At 41.3% G+C, this 17,237-nt stretch overlaps 1 protein-coding gene across 16 annotated transcripts in view; it reads left to right on the top strand.

The window, feature by feature from the left end:
• LOC141579539 (uncharacterized) overlaps nucleotides 1–17,237 on the top strand; it is a 113,192-nt gene that overhangs the window by 75,354 nt on the left and 20,601 nt on the right. For 12 of the 16 annotated variants that reach the window (XR_012511111.1, XR_012511108.1, XR_012511102.1 and 9 more), the window contains 4 exons: nucleotides 2,778–2,963; nucleotides 3,711–3,918; nucleotides 4,838–4,897; nucleotides 5,428–5,648. The gene's annotated coding sequence lies outside the window, so the exon portion shown is untranslated. Of the gene's footprint in view, nucleotides 1–2,777; nucleotides 2,964–3,710; nucleotides 3,919–4,837; nucleotides 4,898–5,427; nucleotides 5,649–11,712; nucleotides 11,913–17,237 lie in introns of all 16 variants that reach the window. The other 4 variants (XR_012511116.1, XR_012511104.1, XR_012511109.1 and 1 more) reach the window with 4 other exon arrangements.

Below are 17,237 nucleotides of genomic sequence, written 5' to 3'. Positions count from 1 at the left end.
TAATAAAAGTTAGCAATTTGCATTTACTAGGGAAGGTACTGGCCCGAGGTGCTTTTTTTCTTACCAGTTTTAATCCAATTCACCCATTTAAATATACAGTCGTTTTTACTCTATGCCCAGAATTGTGCATCCCATTTAATCTTAGAATATTTTCATTCCCCCAACAGGAAGCCCCGTATGCATAAGCAGTCATTCCCATCTTCCCCATCCTCCCCCAGCCCCAAGGAGCCACTCTTCTCTCTCTGTGGATTTGCCTGTGCTGGACATTTCATTTAAATCGAATCACTTCATGTAAGTTTAACCGTCTATTGTGACTGACTTATTTCACACTGAGTAACGTTATCAAAGTTTGTCCACGTTGTGGCCTGGGTCAGTACTCTATGCTTTGCTATTGCTGAATAATATTCCACTGTATGGCTGGGCCCCACTGTTTACCCATTCATCAGGTGATAGGCAATTGGGTTGTTTCTGCTTTTTGGCTGTGATGAGTAGTGTCGCCATGAATATTCCTGTAGGAGTTTTTATGTGGATATTTGTTTTCAGTTCTCTTACGTCTGTGCCCAGACAGCAGAGTTGCTGGGTCATTCAGAAACCAAATGTTCAACTCTCTGAGGACCTGCCAGGCTGTTTTCCAAAGTGGCCACGCTGTGTTACGTCCTCACCAGAAAGGGCTGTGCGCTCCGCTTCCTCTGTGTCATTATTAGTGCTTGTTACACTTTTTTTTATTATAAGCTATTGTTGTGAGTGTGAAGCGGTTTCTCCTAGTGATTTTGACTTGATTTCCCATACAGCTAAAGATATTGAACATCGTTTCTTTGTGCTTATTGGCCATTTGTATATTTTCCTTGAAAAATACCATTTCAGATCCTTTATTCACCTTTTAATTGAGTTGCCTTTTTATTGTTGAGTTGTAGGAGGTACTTTTTTTTTTATAGATACAAATTCCTTATCAGATAAATGATTTGAAAAAAATTTCTCCTGTGTGTTGTTTTTTCACTTTCTGGATGGTGCACTTTGAAGCAAAGTGTTAAATTTTGATGAACTCAAATTTATCTCTGTTTTCTTTGTTCCTTGTGCTTTTGGGGTATTATTTAAAATCTGAGGTATTTTATTTAAAATTTTATATATAAAATAACTTAATTCGTTGGACTGTTCTAGGAGATGGGTGCGGTTGTTGTCCCCAGTGTATGGATAGAAGACTGAGATGCAGAAAATTTCTCTGAAATATCAGTTTCACAGCTACCCAGTGCTGTGGGAGTTCAGGCACTCATGTTCGTCCCAAACATCTGTGATCCTCACCACTATGCTCCACTACTGCCTGGAATCGTTAATGAAAACGTCTTTCCTTTTTTGATTCCTTGTTAGTTTGTTTTCTCATTGGGGACCTCATCTCCTCATTTTCCTTTTGGATATCAGTGTAGATTTATTTTAGGTTTCATGTAGTCAGAAGTATTTCTATCAGTTAACTACTTTATTACTCACTCTCCAGTGATGATTGTTGCTAGTTGAACTAATCAAGTCATGCTTAAGTCTTTCCTTCTCATGACACTAAAAACAGTCATGACTTACAGAATGCTAAAAGCAGAAAGTACTTGATTGATTTTATTTTGCTACCCAATCAAACCAATCAAATAAAAACCCACTGTTGACACAGATTATAAGCCCTCCAGGATAGGGTCACTGTCTTCCTTGTGTTTCATTTATTTGGTCACAGTGTCTGGATAGTGCCTTGCTGTTCAGCAGTTTTGTTAGGAAACGGTGCTTGTGAATCATTGTAAGGACAGAATTTTGACAACACACTGTGTTGTTCATTTCACAAGGGAAAAGATAATATAGAAATACTGCTCAGATCTATTTTAAAATTAAGCTTGGAATTTTGAGAACAATTCAAAAAACCATACAAAGATTTTTCACTAATTTTAGATCTATCTTAAACACATTATGGTTGCATAGCAGAGTAACTTATCAAGTAGATTTGACAAGAGGAGTGTATTATTGATTTTTTGTTTTAGTTGAAATATTCTATCTGGGATAAAGTAATCAGTGCCTATAAATGAACAAATATGTTTGTATTTCTATGCAACATGGGAGCAGACTTCATATGTTTCTATATAATATATATGACTGTGTGTTTTAATCTGTCTGTCAGTGTTTTTATAGTTTTTCAGCAATGTTGTAACATTAGAATTCTAAGAAATTCACTCCCGATACTACTGCAGTTTGTACTGTGTATCCTGTCTTATGTATGGGATTCCACTGTCCCCTAAGTGAGGAATTTCCTCTCCTATTGAGTTAGAAGCAGATTTAAAGGAACTGTGATTTCTAGGCGTTTGCTCTCCATGTGTTTGCACTTGGGTGTCAATCACAATTTTCCCTTTCTTGAGTTTTCATTGTTCAATTAGAATTTTTGAAAATAACTATTAATATGTTTCACTAGTCTCCCTAGTAACTTGATGTTTTTGTGCTTTTCAGTTTTCAAATTATGAAAATTGTAAATGCACACTTGTTTTTAAGTAGTCCTTTTTCACTAGATATTTGTTTACCTCTTTATAGTTAAAATAATTTTTTTCCCAATGAATGAATCACTGTGCATGTTTTACAAGATACCTTTCTTTTTATTTTTCTTATTCTAACAGGTATATTCATTGTAGAGAATTTTGAAAATAAGGATAAACCCAGTAATAACTTAAAAATGGCCTCTAATCTCACCTGGAGATACAGTTGTAAGGTTTGAAATTGAGAATTACAAGTCCTCTCATTTTTTTCTTTTTTTCAAGTACGTTTTGGTTACTGAGTCCCTCGAATTCCCATATGAATAGTAGCAGCAGCTAGTCAGTTACTGCAGAGGAGCCCGCTGGGATTGTGATCGAGACCACGTTGAGTATACAGATCGCTCTGGGGAGCACTGCCATCCCAAGAGCTCTGTCATTTGATCCAGGAATGTGCGTGGTGTGTCTGTCCAGGTATTTAGGTCTTCTTTAATTTTTTTCAACAATGCATAGAGTTTACATAGTATTATTTTACCTTATTTTTTTGCCTTTATACTGAGCACAATTGTGCAAGGTACCAGGATCAGAATTGTATTATAGCCCCGCCACTTGCTGCCACCATGGACGCTGCACTCTTGCTTTGCCCTGTGTAAAATCTTGCACAAAATAGGACCTAAGTAACTCTCTCTTGAATGAATGATTATATGATAGCTGGATGATGCTGGAGAGTCCTTGTGATGATGTCTTTTTCCCACACTTTCCCCTCTTCTTAACTATGCCTTTTCTCTTCCTTTCCTCCAGCCTCGGTTTCAGCCTGCCTGTGGCATTGATTTTCCCTGAGTGTGGACTCTTCCTTTAACTAGTTCACGATAATGTTTCATGCGGGCTATGAAAACTTGCTAGATGTCAAGAAATAGCAAATTCACTGCATGCTAGTATTTTTAGTCTGTGGTATTATATTATCCATTGAAATTAAATCAGGCTGACACCCTGAGCTCTTTTCTCCTTCCTACGGGTGATACTTCTCTGGTTGCTGTCTGTGCCCTTCCCCCAGACATGGTTTTGGAGTTGAGTAAGTCACCATCAGTGGAGCTCTCTCTTTAAAGATGAAGAGAACATTTGCTCCTTCTCCCTGGTTGGGGACTGGAAGAGATGAGGTAACAGATAAAGAATGGAGCCCCATCTCATTCTGACCCCCGCTCTTTCCGTTCCTTTCTCCAGGGGAAAAGAGTACAATTCAAAAATATAAAGATTGTGAGCTAATGAGATAGACAAGACAACCGAACATTTGTTAAATATCCTTTCATGCCGGAAACAAATGTATTATACACACAAAAAGCACACAAATCACGGTAGTACTGCGGTTACAAACGTGGGTCCGAGTTCGAGTCCTGCCCTGGAGTGACCAGTCCTGTGAGATGGAGAACTGGTAGGTCGGCTTAGCCTCTCCCGGACTTGTTTTCTGTCCTGCAGAGATGGGGCTCGCTAGGCGTCCCTCTCCCGTAGAGGTGCTGTGGGGTGTAAATGGCGCGCGTGGGCAGCCCGAGCACAGCTGCTCATTCCTCGTAAGGGCAGGATAGCATCGCTTTTGCGATGACAGCTTTATGACCGTCCCGTGTAGACTCTTAGTGCTCCGAAGGGATGCCTTGTGGTTTGGAGATGGGATTCTCACTTCTGTAAATACCCAAGGATTGTGTTATTGGGCCGTGCTGATTTGAATCTATTCTTTAGAAAGTACATATTGTAGATATATTTTTCAAGCATGCATGCTTTTTTCTTTTATTATTTATAGTTCTACCCTCTCATCTCTTGGTGTGACTTTTCATGGAATCCAGGAAACCGTCCTAAGCCACCTGCCTCTTCACACTTCTCCGTGGTGGTTTTCTTCCCTGACTAGAAGAGGGTTCTGCAAAGGAAATTTTCTTTGTTCCCCTTTTCTTGGAGTCACTCTGTCTCCCCAACTCTCACCTGTCCATCTGTCCATTTCTGTACCCACTGATTCTTCTGACTTGTTCCAAAAAGCATTTCAGGCAGCTTACAGAAGAACAGATACCAAATAAACAGGTGAGAAAATGGGGCCAAGTTCAGACAGTGAGGCTAGGAGGCGAGCCTGTGTGAGAGTTGCAGGCGTGAGACACACGCCTCAGGCCTGTGACTTATAAGATCGACAGCAACAGTGTGCCTGAGGCTCCCAGCAGACACAGGGAAACAGGGTTTGTGGGAGATGCTCACTGGCTGTGAAATAAATAAGTGGCTTAGGAGATGCCCAGCCTTTCCAGCTACTAAGGCTTAGGAGAATATTTTGAGTTTCTTCCAAAATCAGAGTATTGCATCTTTTCTTTTTTCAGAGTTCTATGTATAGTTGGTTACATTCTATACCTGGAAATTTCTCCAAAACTGCTTCCGACGTGAGTACCATGGCTCGGGAATGGGGTGGTTCTGCTCATTGACGGGTGTAGGCCAGAAACAGAAAATGACAGCCTCAAAGGAGCCTGGGATTTGTCAGTTATGTTTTGGCAGTGCTGTAGATTTCAGAAAATGCTTTCACCGTTTCTCTCCATCTGAGGTGGCAGCGTGCTCTCTTAGCAGCATAAGGAGCTCAGGGCCACGGGATGGTGGGGGCTGACTGCACTGCTATCAAGACAGATGTGCCAGTCACTGCAGGCGTGGTGATTTTACATAGTGCATTTCATGTTCTTTAATAGGTTTCAACAGGTAGTTAATTAACTGAGTTAATTAACACTTAAGAAATATGATGCTTTGTTGAAAAGACAGTTATAGGCAGAATATAAGTTGTGAACCCTTTAAAAACGGTTTCATTACTGAAATTTTAATAGGGAAGATTTAGTTTATCTTATTTACACCTCTCTTCAAAAGTAACAAAGAAACAAGACAGAAAAAGCAGAGGATGATTTCTGTTCTTCCTCTCGGCTTGCAGGTGCCCTCACCTCCAGTGGCATCCATCCAGACACCAGCACTGACACTGGCCGTGCTCAGAACTGCCTCAGCCCTGAAGACACAACTGACAAATAGAAGGGGGCTACGCCCTAAGACAGCAGGTGCTCTTACTTTGTGGGTCCTTATGTAACTGCGCGGTGTTATTCAGGATCGCCCGTTCTACACTTTGTGACGCTGCTGCCGTGTCTCCTAGTTATTTCTGTAAGTACTAGTGTAATTTTTTCAATGTGTGGTACTAGACATCTAAAAATGCTTTTTTCAGATGAAAAATAATGTGTATTTAATATAATAAGTCTGAAAAAAGGGACAAAAGTGTCTATCCTGGTCCCACTACTCAGAGATAATAATTAACACTTTAACATCTATTTTCTGTTCTTTTCATCAGTGTGTATTACATCTGTCATAAAAACCAGCGAGCACTCTGTGCCTGTTTACTGTGTGGAGACATCCATTTTCCATTCGGCTTATTACACGTTTTTCTACTGTATTCTCTCTCCCCTGGCATGATTTTTAATGACCAGTATAGCATTCTGTCTTGTGGAGGCATCGTCCATTTTACTTCGGACTTAAATAAACTTTTAAATTCCAAGTATATTTAACTGAAATACTGAAAAGAGAACTGTGGTGGTACCGAAAGGCCCCTACATCCCTTCCCCTTTTTTTCCTGAGAGTAAAAACTGCTGACAATGTGGTGTATATATTTTATGACCTTTATGCCTGTCATATATATATACACATACATACATACATGTATATGAGAAATCTATGTATATGTGTGTGTATATATGCTGTATTGAAAAATAAGGCCACACTATATGTTTTGTGCAGCTCGGTTTATTCACTGAGGTGTATATCATAGACGTCCTCCCACTCCAGACTCACCCGGTCCTTTCAGATAGAGTAGAGGGGTCTCCTGATGTGCAGTAGATTTGGTCTCTTGTGTAAGGACACCTTTGGTGGGAGAGTACTGTGGACAAGGCCTTGGACCACGCCAAAACGCCTGCCCCTTAGTGCCCACAGCTCGCCTTGATTTACCGCATCATTGTCTTGATGGTGGATACTTAAGTTTTCTCCATTTTCCACTGTCAGAAAGGGTGTTTGACTGGCGTCCTTCTTGTACAAACATTCCTGTGATCTTGTATGAGTATTCCTTTAGTTAAGGTTTCTGGGAATTTAGTCCCTGGATGTGACAATTACATACATCACAGGCTCCTTTCAAGTGACTCTAGAAATTCCTTCTCCTGCGGGGAATGAAAAGATGTAGAATAACTTATGTAACCAATTCTCTATCGCTGGATATGATTTCACTTCAGCTTTTCTTCCCACCATTGTAAAAAGTGCTGTGTAAATGCTCTGATGAGTAAATCTTTTTGAACTGATTTTTTTCTAAACGAAACGATTCCTAGAAGGGGAGTTGAATCTGTGTGTACACACGTTTATCAGAGTTTACATATCCATTGACATGTCGTCCCCCAAACACGTTGCTCACAGTTTGTTCTCTCACAGATGGACACTAGCTAGAACAACTTTTAAAAATATTTGCCAATATGATGAGCAAAAGTGCTTTTTCATTGTTTTAGTTTGCATTTGATGACCAATGAGGTATTCAGCATTTTTCACTTATTAGCCATCTGACTTTTAAAACGTGAATGATCCCTTTTGTCCTTCGCACACAGTTAAGTGAGGGAGCTTCTTGTTGCTTTGTGACAGCTCTTTGTATGTTATGAACATTAACCCCTTGACTTCATCAATATGTATCACGCAGTTTTTACTTGTCATTTCTTGCCTTTCATTTTATTCAGTAGGTTTACTTTTGTTGTGGCCCAAAATATACTTAAGATAGTAAATGTCTTCTTTTTGGGTTTTATTTTTGGTATTATTTTAGAAATACTTTCTTATAATGCTACAAAACTCTTCTGTAGGTTTTTTAATCTCTAAGATGGAGATGATAATAGTACTTGTTATAGTGAGGAGAAGTTGAATTAATATGAGCAAAGAGTTGCATTTGCTGTTATTAGTACTTTTTAATATTTACATCACTATCTGTAATTTTTCTTTGGTTATTATGACAGGAATAGAATTTGTTCTTTCCAGGTGATTCTCTGATTTTCCCAGGACAATTATTGAATTCATACTTTGCTCTTTGATTTGAAATCCCACATGCACAAAATACTTATGTACACTAAAGTCTCTTTTTGAGCTCATGGTTTATTTCTGTCAATCTTACTTTATTACTCCAGCACCATAACTTACATACTGTAAAAATTTATTTAATATCTGACAGTGTGATTTTTTTTTTTGATTCTTTTCTTCCATCCCAATTTTTCTTGGCTAGTATTATGACTTTATTATTCCTGAAGAATTCTAAAATACTTTGTTCAAGTTAAAGAATAAAAACAGATAAGGGTTTTCATAGGATTTTTTAGTAAGTTTTGAATTATCTTTAAAAGAGCATTCATTTTACAAAGCTGCTTTCCTCCATGCAATATGTTGATGTCTCTACATTCACATCTCTTAATTTACCCCTCAGTATAGTCCTGTATTTTTCTCCATGTACAACATGGGCATTATTTTTGAGTTTAGCCCAGATTATTGTTTATGTTTTACTTAATTTTGTAAGTGAGAATTTTTTGCAATTATATTTTTTAACTCTTCAAATTGACACCTAGGAAGGCAGATTCGGATTGTCAATACTCACTTTGTAACTTGTCATTTAAAATTGTAAGTATTAAATACTTGTTCCAGAATCCTTTCTTTTCTGTTTTTCAAAATTTGTTTCCAAGATTATCAAAGTGGTCGTAGCTAAGTAGTGTATTTGGGGAGACTGATGGAGAGAGGTAGTGTGGCTCATGTACAAACTGTGAGCATTTTCATGGCTGCCTTTAGGCTGGAGAGGCCTCCGAAGAGCCCAGGTTAGACCAGGGATGGCTTTTTATGCACTTGAAAGCCAGCATTCCTGCCTTTGTGGAGAAGCCTGTTGGGCGTGACAGGTAGATGATCAAGGTCCGATGGAGGCCATTGGCTGCACAGAGCGCTGTGACTGTGAGAACTGGCGACCATTAACATGGGAAATGCTTGGCACCAGGAACACTGCAGGGGAGCTGGGGAGCCTGTGTGTTAAGGATTTTCCAGTCCTGGGAGTGAGAAGAGCAGACTCTGCATTCAGATCTGAGTTTGAATTCATCCTCTCTTGTTTAATGGTCCTCTGACTTTTGTCAAGTTATATATCCGCTTTGAACTCCTGTTTTCTTGTGTCTCAAAATAGGAGAATTACGGCCTGCTGTTAGAGTGTTTGATCAGGGTAAATGATTTGTGTCTATAAGATGCCACGTACTGTCACAAGTTCAGTGAGAAATGGGCTGTTGCCTCTTCTGCAACTCAGTGTTCGACAACACACCTGGGGAAAGCCAGTCCCTAATTTGTGTGTGATGCAAGTAGGAACAAAATTAATGTCTTGCCTTTCACTAGCAGTATTCTTACTCCTTTGCTTCATTTACTTCTTTCCTCCTTTCATTTCCCCTTTCCCCTCCTCCACCAAAAGAACCTGAGAATATCTCAGAACACTAGATTCAAATTACTTTAAAGGTTGTCTCATCCTCATGAAATGACAGTAACATAAAAAAATCTGTACACATCCCAGAATTCATTGTATTTGATTTACGCACACACACACAATCAGGCTACCTCCCACTTACAGAGGAAGAAGAACCACTTATTCTGAGTTTTCATTCACTATCCGTGAGAGCAAAGTGTCTTATGCAGACTTTCACCTGGCTTCATGCATGGTGTTTTTAGTTGGATTTCTGCTTTGTGGCCATAGAATTATTCTCCTAACAGAAGAGAGGAAGTGGAGACATAGACATTCTCCTCAGATATTGGTGTCATCATATTTGAGTTGGGAAGGACTTAAGACAGCATAGAGTCGTATCTGTTTATGGGTGAGAATCCATGATAGTGTAACTTGGACAAGAACCTGGATCTTCTGCCATCGTGCCCACGAGGGTGAAGAGGCAACTTGGTGGGGGATGGCAGTGATCCTTCTTGCTTGAGTTCCAGGGTCTTGCTAGTTTTCATTGCTCACCTGCCTTTAGTTAAGGTCCTTGTGGCCTCTCATGGGAAGGTCACGCTATTCTGATAAATAAAGTTACTAATCAGCAAAAAGCTCTGGACCCACTCATATTTCCCAGAGTTTTCTCTGCTGACCTGCTGGCACTTTATATAAATGAGACCTAAGAAACTACTGGATATAAAATCCTTTGTGTTATCCTCGAGTTCCATAGGAATGGGGTGCTGTCTCAGGCTGTCTAAGGCTAGATCTGAATAAAGATAGGGTGATAGGCTTTGCTGCTGGACCCTCCACAATCAAATGTGTTTTCCACCTTAGTGTTTAGAATCAGGCAGATGAGCTCAAATCTTGCCTTTACAGTTATTAGCTTAGTGACCTTGGGGAAGAAACTGTACTTAATTGTGTTCAATTTTCTTTGTTTGTAAATAAGTTAAGTATTTATTTTAAGGTTTTTGATTTAGAGTTGAATGAGTTAATTTCCTCATTTATACCTAAAATACATATCGCGTGGCTCTATGATGGTGCCTTGGTTGTGGATTACTAAGACACTCGGCAGGGAGAAAGGGGGTGGGGGACCCCTGGATTCTAGAGCTTATTATATTCCAGGATATGCTTGTAAAAGACTGGATGTGCAGTGGATTTTTAGTAAATATCCATTCCTTTCCTAATCCGCATTGATTGTGTATATATCTTTATATTAATATATGAACAAATTTATAATGCAATTTAAATCTTTCTGTAGAATTTAAAATATGTAGTTGTAACAAAAATACGTGAAATAAAATGATTTCACTTTTATTTTCTTTTCAATAAGCAAAACAAAATAAAATAGAAAAGAAAAAAAAAGGTTTGAAGGAGTAGAAATAACTTTCTTTCCATAGAATCAATTCCCTAACAAAGGTTTTTTGGTTGTGTTGTTAAACAGCATATAAAATTGATAGGTTGTGACATATAGGAAATGAGGAAACAGTGGAGACATACTACCTCCAATGAAGTCATTTAGTTACCACGTCAAAACTAGTTCTGCTTCCTGAATGACAGGCCAGTAAATTGGGAGATGAGGTGTTAGAGCAAGGAATAGTGACTTTATTTGAAAAGCTGGCAGACCCAGAAGATGGCATACTGATATCCTGGAGAACCCTCTTCCCCAAGTCAGAATTCAGTCTCCTTTTTTACTAAAAAGGGGCGGGGGTGTGGTTGGTTGTTGCAAACTTCTTGCTGTACGAATTGATTTCCTTGGAATCCTTTGTTCTTGCAGCTGTCCATGTGGGTCAAATCATGGCACCCCTGTAAAACCTCAAAAAAACAAAGTTTATTCTTTATTTTGCAACTTGCCATCTCTACATAAGTGTAGAAGAGCTAACATCCTTAAAGATCAGAGCCCGCAAAATAGGCCCTTCTGGATATTTCAGGCTAAAGGCAACTTTCTTTTACAAAAGTTGCAGAGATAACAAGTCTTAGCCTAGAAAACAGGGTACAGGTTTAAAGACAAACGAACACATCTAACATGGAGTCAAATTTGTTCTTTTCTATTACAATTTCTTTTTCCACCTCATAGATAATTTTAGTAAGAAACATGAGCAATTTTTTTACTTTTGCTTCTTAATAACGGATAAGTGGCCCAACTACAGTTTTGTGAACAGGGATGCTGTGCGGGCATAGGGGTCACAGCAAATTCTTGTTGGGGGTGGTCGACCCTGCAACATGTCTGATGCCCTGTGAGTGTTGGTGAGAGTCCCCCTAACCAGGGGCTCTCTTCAGGAACCACCATGTGGGCATTGACCTCTGGAGACTTCTTTTTCAGCTGTAGGAAATTTTTTTTAGATGCTGTGATGAAAAAATCACTCCAGCTGGGGATAATCAGGGAATAAAGGAAGGGGAAAAGGGCTTGGAGTAGTGTAGAAGAGAAGGACAGAAGATCAGGGAGCCTGGGGGCTTGGGGGCAGGGCCTCGGTAGAGAGAGTAGCAGAGGTGGGGAGGGGCCCGGCTCCAGAACCAGCTCCTGCACATTTCCCTGCACCCAAGCCTCACAGCTTTTAATTGGGCCCAAGACTCTTTCCTGTCTGGATGTCACCCTGGGCAGAACGTTGAGAATCGAAGGTAAGGTGTGGGCAGCACTCACCTAGGGGGTCACTGAGGACTTGGTCAAGTCCACAGTGCCTTTTCTAGTCATGTGTCTTCACCTGTTCTTTATCTCAGGATCTGAGAAGCAGGAGCAAGGAACTCAGGGAGAGATCCAGGAAGACATCTGACTCTGTTAAGAGACGACAGTCACAGCGACACGGGGAGCGAGGACACTTGCAGCAAAGTAAAATGATTTCACAACTATTGCATCAGAGCTGCAGGTGTGAGAGAGCCTAAGCCTGTCTCAGAGTGCAGGGGACAAGAGGAAAGGAATGGTAAAATTAACACTGACAATTGAAATTTTGTTAAATAGCCTGCTAATATTAATTGTATCAAATGAATGTATGCAGGTGTATTTCTATGATCATTTATAGGTACACACAACCCCACCAGCCCCTCTTTCTCCCATCGGGGATGGGCTTTCTCAAGCACAGTGCCCCTCCTGGTTGAGTGGGCCACGCTGCGGGTCCTCGTCTGGGGCCAGGCTGCTGCAGGACACTGAGTCCCCGAGGCACGGCCTGGGAGACATGACAGGAACATCTCTGCTCATAACTGAGAGCCTCCGTTTCCCCCTGCAGTGTAAGAATGCCGGTGACTCAGTTAGAAGCATGCATCCAACCCGTCCTTCCGTGTCATCACCATCTAGAATCGGTGCCTGAATCTTCTGAATTTCTCCAGAATGTGGTTTAAAATCACCTTCGACAATTGAGTGTGTGTCCTCTTACAAGTGGAGGAATTGCTGCCGTTTCCCTGGAACTTACTCACCACTAGTCCATCTGATTTTTCTGTGCTAGGATTCAGTATGGCATGCTAAAAATTCTGCAGTCAGATCTTGAAACACTGATGAAGAGGATTATTTATTTTATTTCTTTATATGATAGTGTTTTACTTTCAAAATTCAGAGTTTTCGGTTCTTTCAAAAAATTTTTTGGGGGTTGGAGAAACAACTTTGCTCTTACCATCTCTGTGACCTGTTGCTTTTTGCCTCTCACCTGTCTTCTGTCACTTGTGAGGTGGTTCCATTTGTGACCCTGTCAGGGTTGTTCATGTTATAAAACATATAGTCTGTTAAAGTACAGTCCCTTTTACTCCGAAGACATTCCACAAATACTCCTTAAATCTGGGTGTGGTTTTAAGAAGACAGAATCATTAGAACATGTACTTGCAGGTTGCTAGTGCAAAATCCCCAAATCAATAGTCTAGCTCAACATCTAAAATCTTTCTAATCTACCTTGGGTTTGTATGGATAAGTGAAGCAGTTTGCTAAGAACTCAAGACCAGGGTTAGAATACAGGCTGGTGTAGCTCAGCAGGTCCTCCCAACCTGATGCTCTGCCAGAGGGAGGGGCCGAGGGGAGAGGGCTTGTCCTGCCCTCCCTGAGCTGACAATTTGATGGCAAAGATCTTTATCAGGTGAAGAACTGGGAGTTTCTTCTAAGAAGAGTGGGTTTGAAAAGAGTCCTAAAACCGCGGGAGTGACACAATCCCTTTTGTCTCAAGTACGTGAGAGCGGCTGTGGGGACACTTGGGAGACTCGTGAGTCCAGGTGTGCAGTGTTGGTGGCTTCCACTTGAGCGGTGGGACGGTCAGTGTGTAAAAGTGAACAGATTGAAGGCATGTTTAGATGGTAAAAATGAAAGGATGAATGCTGTCTGTGAAGGTAGGATGGAGGAAGGCCCAGGTTTCTGGGTGGATTAATGAGGTAAGTGATGGTCCTGCTGTGCTCTGAGGAGGGAAAGCTGCAGAGGGAGCTCTGGGGGAAAACTGATGAGTTCAGCTGTGGGTGAAGTGAAAGACTGTTAGATGTGTGGACTGGGAGATCTGGTGAGAGCAGGTACTGAGTAGGAGGAGGGGAGAGAGACCTTCAAATCATTTTGTCTTGTGAACATACAAATAAGTATGAGTAATGACACACAACACCTCTATATTCTGGATTAAAACCCAGTAACATTTTTCTATATTGACTGCAGAGGTTCTTAATTATTTTTTAATAGAAATAAAAAAATAGAAACAAAATAGTGAAGTTAATGAACATCTTAGAGTTGATGTGTGTCCTTGTATGTATTTTGATACCTCATCTGTTTATAACCATAATCTACAAAAAGTTAGCTTGTTTAGCATAAGAGTTAAACAGAGGGACGTGAAACACACTGTTGGGGGTTGAGGCTGATCACCTTGGGCAAACTATGTCGCCTCTCTGTCCCTTAGTTACTTCTTCTGTGACTGCCTCCAGGCCCCTCATCACAGCTGATTTCCTAGACTAGATGTTGGGAGGGAGGCTGCTGAAGGGGCTAAGAAGTGGTAACTGCTTGGGATACTGAAGAGAGAGACGAAAACAGATTAAAGCCGAGAAACTGAGTACAAATACCCTCAAAAAAGGAAAAAAAAATCACAAAGTGTTTTGAGCCACTTAGCGTAAGGGAAACAAAATCACGTGGACCCAATTTTCTTGAGCATATGAGTATAGTGGGTGGAAGGGTGTCATCAGAAAAGTGTTGAGAAAAGGCCTTTTGGTTTCCCTTGACATTTGCAGTAAGGATGGGAGCAGAAGCGAAAACCCCCTGTTCACTGTGGAAGGTGCTCTTTTTTGCAAAACTGACCAAAGGTTGGAGACAAGTCATCAGCGGTGCTGGCAAATGAAGAGACTTCTGGATTGGGTGGGGCACTTGCTGTGACTTCCAGGTGGCCTGCTGGCTGGGGGCTGTGAGGCGGGCAGTAGGTTTGCAGGGTGACCCTGGCATAATTCCTGGCTCTGAGGCTGCTGGTCTGACTAGCAGACCTGAGCACCCGCAGACCTAATGGTGCAGCTCGGGATGTGGCCTGGGACACCTGCCTTTCTGAGGGCAAGAAGAGGGCTCCCCTGAGGGGGTGTCCCTGTGGAGAGTGGAAAAGTCCTCCTGCAGGGGAAGAAGTGCCTCTGAGCAGGGGGAAGGATGCACAGGCAAGACCAGCCTGAGCATGGAGGTTTTGGGAAGCCGGAAGTCATAAAGTGGCCCAAGCAGCCTTGTTCCTGCAAGATTGGAAGGAAAAGATGCTGAAAAAGCAGGCTAGGGTCAGACCGTGTTGTGGGTTATGAGTGACAGTAAAGGACTGGTCAGGCAGGCACGAGAGAACCCTGTGGGCGTCCCAGCTGGGGCATCACGCCAGAGGGAGGAGCAGAGGTATGGACTTTGCCACTTATTAGCTGTGTGACTTTGAGCAATATCACCCCAACCCTCTCTATATATATCTTCATCTGTAAAGTGACACAGCTCGTGTCATCAGAAGGCTTAGTTTAGCTCTGATCCTTTAGTCCAGTCCTGTCAGTGCTGCCCTGCAAGGTTCTGCAGCAGCTGCTCTTACCCTGAGAAGGGAGGGCGTAGAGGGACATTGTAGTGCCCGAGGGCAGGAAGGGGTTGCTTTAAAAGCAGACATGTAGCCGCCTGCAGCTGCAGGCCTGCAGGCAGTTTGGTTGATGGTCCTGAAGAGGACTTTGGAGGCCATAGCATCATCTTAAAACTTGTTTTCCCTTGGGGACCGGATTTGCCTTTGCAGATTAATGTTGAAGATTTGGGCTTCTGGCAAAGCTGTTTTCAGAGATGAGTATATACATAACATATAGTATAAAATAAAATGCTTTTATTTAATCTGTGGGACTTTGTAGCTGTTTGGAGCAGTTCTGTTGGCCTGGTCTCCACGGAGGACACTAGGGGTCAGCAGAGCATGCGGGAGGGCAGGCCAACCGCTGTGCTTCTGCGGGGGGTTCTTCCCAGCATGGAGCTCTGTTACGTTGAATCTTCTCTGAGTTTGGTTGCCAAGCGTGCAGACAGCAAATTAATGAGTTCTGGTGGGATTGTATAATGACAGGAAGAAAGAGGAAACCGTAGTTTTTCGGGACTAGAACATGCTTTTGGTTCCTGACTCAGTGTGTTTCATTACAGAATTGATGAGTTGTGTCTATTCTGGGACTTCATTGAAATAATCGTTCAGCCTAAAATTTAAGAGTTATGTTTTATTTGGCGGGAGGGCTCGAGCCTGGATGACAGCCTCTCAGATCTCTGAGGGACTGCTCCCAAGAGGTAGGGGAGGAGCTTGGATAAATAGGAGCTTTACAACAAAGACCAGGTACTTGGAACAATAAAAGATTGCTTGTTATCTAAAGAAAGCCAGATATCTCTAGTTCAAGTATTTAGTGCTTTTCTATGTATGGGATGAAGCAAACATATGGGTTATTGAATTCATTCCTTTGGCAAGCACCTAGCTATCTAGGGACAGTATCCTGTCCTTTCTTATTCTGAGTCTGCTCAGAGGGCACCACTGTGAGTGGCTGAAAGGCTGGGTTTCAGGCATATCCTCGCTGGGGTGTGGCAGCAGCTGCTGAGGGCTTGGTCTCAGCATTCTTTGTTTACTGACATGGTTGTAGTATTTTCACTCACATTGTAGTATTTTCATTCACAGTGCTCCCCCTTGGTCCTAAATTCGACCTATATTTTGAGAGACATTTCATGACCAATTTTGTCCCACGGTGCTAGGATGGCTCATTCCTATTTCAGGTGAAGAATTTTCTGAGCTGCCATTCAAGGTGTTAGGTTTTTTTATCAGGGCCTGTTGATACTAAAAGTTTTCTGGATCGCCTGTCTTACTAGTCTATTATGATCCAGGAAATGTTTGCCCTTCGTTGCTCATTCCCATACCTAGAATCACACTATTACATTTATTTTATGCAGGGTTAAAAATTTTATCTATTTCTTCAGGATGTTTAGCCATCATCAATCTTGTAGGCCTAGTTACACGTTGGGAAATGTAACAGACAACAATTTAATAAAATAGAGATCATATAACTAATATAGCTAGTAACGTTTTTAAGTAACGAGTAAGAATTTAATAGTAGAGAAGTTGTATATTTGGGTTAAAATTTTGCTTGTATTTCTGATTGAGTTTGAGTGATCTTATGAGAAAGTTCATATTTATGGTCAGGCTCCGAGCAGGTATTAATTGGCCAGGTGAGTTCTCCCACGTTGTAAGATCAACAGTGGCCTAAAGAGAACTATAAATTATTTTTAGAATAACGTTTCTGAGGGCTATCTAGTTAGAGCCTTGGAGTAGGGAAACCCACCAAGGTAACACAGAAGTACTAGACATAGGTAATTTACCATAAACTTAACAATTGGAGTAGTTCATAATCAAAGGTAGGAGAAATTGTCAAAGTAATTGGTATACAAGCCTGGTCCGTTGTCTTGGGTCAGCTGTCGAGCTCAGATGTCGTCTTCTTCTCATCCTGGCCTGGTAGCTTTTTCACCATTTTGGCATTGTTTTCAGGTGAGCAAGTGCTCTATAGGCCAGTGCACTGAAGGGGCTGTTTCTGACAGGAAATGAATCCGAAATTCCGTTTCCTTCAGCTTTTGTGTGTATGGTCTAGTTAAGAGTACTTGATAAAAGGTCTTTCCATTCAGGTTGGAGACAGTTCTTTAAGTCATGCATGTTCCAGTATGTATAATCCCCTGGCTTAGGTCATGGAGCATTGGAAATTTACACAAGGATAGATTACTGAGCTTCGGAAACAAACCTAGAGTATCCTTTTCATAATTAAATTAAACTGTACAGCAATATGACATAAAAGCA

This window comes from Camelus bactrianus, chromosome 2 (assembly GCF_048773025.1).
Source record: "Camelus bactrianus isolate YW-2024 breed Bactrian camel chromosome 2, ASM4877302v1, whole genome shotgun sequence".
Lineage (NCBI taxonomy): Eukaryota > Metazoa > Chordata > Mammalia > Artiodactyla > Camelidae > Camelus > Camelus bactrianus.
The sequence above is the reverse complement of the archived record's forward strand: the minus strand, read 5'-3'. Positions and strand labels throughout refer to the sequence as shown.